Here is a 4,474-nt window from a genome sequence, read left to right on the forward strand (position 1 = left end):
CAGCTCTGACTGCAGAGCCTGCAACGCCAAAACAGAGTTCATGTGTTGAATAACAGCCAAAATGTACAGTCAAAACCATGTAATAAATATAAACACGTGACATCATCTGTCAATGTTACGCATTCTGAAATTATGAGGTTGCTTGTAAATTGGATTGTTTTTGTGCTTTAAAATAATGTACTGTGGCCATTCTGGCTTTCACATTACAAGATGTCAAACAAGATATGAATCCATCTTACCAAAGCCGAGCTTCAAGTTTAAAGTTAATTTGCTCCATGTTTCCATTGCTTTGAGACTGAGTGTCACACATACCTCAATCATGTTGTGATTCTCCACATGAGAGTTCTTCATCTTATCCATAAGAATGTCTTTCTACATAGGAATATCAGAAAGTAAAGTTAAAAGACAAAATAAAAATGTGAACTAACAATTTTTCTTGTGATTGTGTTGGACCAACCTTTGTGATTTCTCTGTCTCTCAGTGTCAACATAACCAGGGTTTCCTCAAGTTCGGCCTGTGAAAATTTAGATGTTTAATGCTCAGTTCAAAACTCGTAACATAAAGACACGGAGTTTTACTGATCTCTTCCTACCCTCAGCTCAGTGTTGACTTTCCTCAGTTTGTTGATGCTCTCTTCAGAACACGCCCTCTCAAAGGTAAGTTTTTCATTCTGTGTGGATACAGAAAATTTTGTTAACTTTAGATTTCTGAAAAAGAACACATTTAGATGCACATTTAAGATCTACATTACCTTGTCTTCAAGTCTCCTGATGTGAACCTTCAGGCACTCAACTTCATTACTCTAAAATCCAACACATGTAAAGATTTATGTGTAAATAGTCTACATAATAAATATATTGAACTTACAAGGTATAGCTTTGTTGAGAGACCACTCAGTGTGTGACGTACCAGTTTGGAGCAACTGCTCTGGGAGCGGCCGGCTCTCTCCTGGGCTTCCTTAAATGCCCGCCGGGTCTCCTCCAGTTCTTCTGTCAGGGATCTGACTCTCACTGCTGACCGCTGAGCACTGCACACACCAAAAAAAAACATCAGAGCTTCTTCATTTATTCAGCAGGATCCACTTCTACTCTTATCAAAAATGGTATGAACAGAGATTTGATACTATTTTTACCTGAACATTACGTTATGAAAAAGAAATGGTAATGCCAAGTGAGGCTGAGGTGCTGTACTGCCGTTCTCTATATCAGAGAAAACCTTCTCTACATTGAATGTTGCAAATGAATACATATAAAATAATATAACAATAATAATAAACCAAATAACGTAAAATAGTATAAATGATCTGTAACAGGTTTCTTCAGTGTCTCACAGGCCCAGAAATGCTGGATTAAGTGACTGATATTCAGGATGGATTACTGAACAGGCCAACCCAGCACAGGCCCAAGGGCCCTGAACGTGGCATGTATGTATGAATGTCTGTATGAAGTGAATGTTATTATAATATTATTTGAAAGTCACAGAGCTCATTAAGAAAAATGGCCACAAAGAAACATAAAACAACCACAAACCTTCTAACCCCGATAACGTTCTTGTTAAGTGTGGCTGCTAGCAGCTGAAAGAAAATAAGTGTGTGAGGTGACATGATAGAGATGTACTGCTTGTAAATGAAAAAGTCAGGTTGGACTGAAATTTTCCATTAAGTTCGACTTCAATTATGTTTCACTCTGAATCTGTACCAGGGTCTGCCTACTCTGTATGTGGGATCTATGATCTCTGTTCTCCCCGCTCCTCTTCAGTCATTAAATGTGCATTATTTTGTTACACTGAAGTGATGAGGGAAATAATGACATGAAATGAGATAATGATTCGACTTAGAATTACAGTATAATCCCACACGCTATGACTGGAGCGAATAGTTCACCTGGCCAGCTTCCCTCGCAGCTCAGTGATCTCCAGAGTGAGCTGCAGGTTTACATCTTCACACTGAGCCATCGTCCTCAGCAGGCTGCTGTTCTGCTCGCTCACCTTGCGGTGAGCGTGCTTCAGTTCAGCCACGGTGCTTAACAGGTCTTTTCCTTCACTGAAGCCAAAACAAATAGTTAGTGGTGAAGTACGACAACACACTGATTACAGCTGCTGTGATTAAAGGAGTGAAATAACTAACCAGGAACACTGGTGGCTTTCTGAGGAGGCTGCTTTGCTTTGAGAACATGGGAAATCCAGCCCTGAGACCAAATCAAGTTTAGTGAATTGGTTTTTATCTGATTTAGACATTTGAAAGATGTCTGAACAAAACTGTGAAAGCCTACCATTTACAGGCACTTTAGAAGAGTCTGGCCAAGATACAAGGCTGCCATCCACATCAGTACTGAAACACAGGAGGAGTCAGTGAGTTAGTTCCCACAGTTCATTGAAAATACACATCATTAAAAGGAGGCAGTTTCTTGCAGGTCATCTTCCTTCCGATCATTTCGAGGGAAAATCAAAATTGACACTCTTGCTGCTGCCAGCAAAATGTGCTTAAAGTATCACATGTAAAAGAACTTATTCAGTGTTCACTGTTCAGTGTGATATTTATCATAAAGGCCAATCATTTGACATTTTTTAATGATGCATTTTCATGAAAGCAGCATTTAATGTTGTCAAAGTTTTTTAAGATCATGATATATTTTACCCTGAAAGACTTTATCTGAAAACTGTTATAGTAACCAAAGTAAATTTAGTGAAGTAGAAGTACAAAGCAGAATCAAGTCTAATGGAAAATACAAGTATCTCAAAATTGTACTCAAGTACTTCAGCAAATGTACTTAATAACATTCCACCAGTGATGAGGAGCACCGAGTTTGATTAATAAGTCTCATGTTTTACACCCACAAAGCGATTAATAAACATTCAACCCCTTTGTCATCCATTCATATATCTAACATATTTCTCCCTCTTGAGCTTGAGAATGATGGTGATCTGGATTTTAATCTCACCTGTCCTGGCTGCACTGGGCGATCCACTCTCTCATGGTGGCATGGAAAGTCTCTCTGCTTACATGTGGGTCCTGACAGTCTGGGTCGAGCAGACGCCGCAGGGCTGCCAGTCTGTCCTGCTCCGGACTCTGGGCCGTCATGGTCTGCAGGTACTGTACGATGGTGGAGGCCAACACCTCTCCTGAAGATCAGAGAGAAGAAGGAACAAACGATTAAACATATGATTATTTTACTCTGTTCTGTTGAGCACAACGTAAGTATGTGTACCTGAGTTGGAGGCACTGCATGCGTTATACATGATGCTAAGGAGTTCGTGTTCAGAGAATCCACTTGTGTCTTTTTTGTCCTCACGCACGTCCCTCGTCCCACAGCAAGGTGACTCCCACACTTCCATGTAGAGATGGACAAAAGTTAGTGTGCTTTCACACAGAGGAAGAAAAACTTTAAAGCAAGTAAATGCACTCTGTACGTATTTGATGTGTTGATAAAACAGCAAAGCAACTGCAACACGTACCATCATTGCTGTCCGACATTGTGCTTGTTTCTCCTGAGTCTCTGTCACGTTCCTACATGACCTGATATTTTAGAGAACATCAGATACATCTTTATTTTTGTTTCCACAGTCCACACAGTAAAATTAATGAATATCTAAGATGTGCAGTGAAACATCTATGATTTCAATAAATCCTGCCCAGATTTGACTGCTTCTAGTCAGAGTGCTACAAATGACCCATTTTCTCATTGTCATCCTACACTGAGGAAGAAAAAATAGACATTAATTGGCTCTGGTGGTAGACTTTAATGATGGTAATACTACGTTAAAACTATAAAATGTTTTACAGGAAAAGCACAAAGCATAAATGAAATCTTCACAACTAAAATCATAGAGTATGGGTTAAATACGTTATGTTATGTTCCATTCAATGTCAATAATTATTTTGTTTGTCCTGAAGTTACTTAGCATAAATCTTTTTTTTTTAAAGAAAATAAAAATAAATTCTTACTTCTCAGTGTCCGGCCAGTTCTTCTGAAAAGAGAAACAATATTGTCAAGTTGTTAAATAAGGAGCTTAATTTTTATGATTAGTTTTCTTGTCTTCCTCTGAATCACTGTGATGTTAGTAAAAAGACGTCTTCAAGATGCTCTTATGCTTGTTTTCTTCTGCTTCACATCAAAACCAGCTGACATCCCCCAGCCCCCTCTCCCACCCCACATCATCCCCCACCTCATCCCACTTCTGCCAAAATGCTGCCCTGCAGAGGCCTTTGACAATGATGCAGTTAATGGCTTTCAATTTAAATTCACTGGTTTAACATATCAAATGCCCAGTCTGCCAAGCATTTCTTCCACATTTTAAACTTTGAAATTCAGCAAATTCAGCAAAAGGAAATCCATTTCCTTTGCCAGACAGTGTGTGGTGAAGGAATTAATTCTCAACCCATTACAAAAAAAATACTACTATTGCTACAGAAACTGATTTTTTTCAGTACTGTCAACATTTCGTTTACATGTTTAGTTTTCTTTGTGAGCAAATT

This window comes from Toxotes jaculatrix, chromosome 1 (genome assembly GCF_017976425.1).
Source record: "Toxotes jaculatrix isolate fToxJac2 chromosome 1, fToxJac2.pri, whole genome shotgun sequence".
Taxonomy (NCBI): Eukaryota; Metazoa; Chordata; class Actinopteri; family Toxotidae; genus Toxotes; species Toxotes jaculatrix.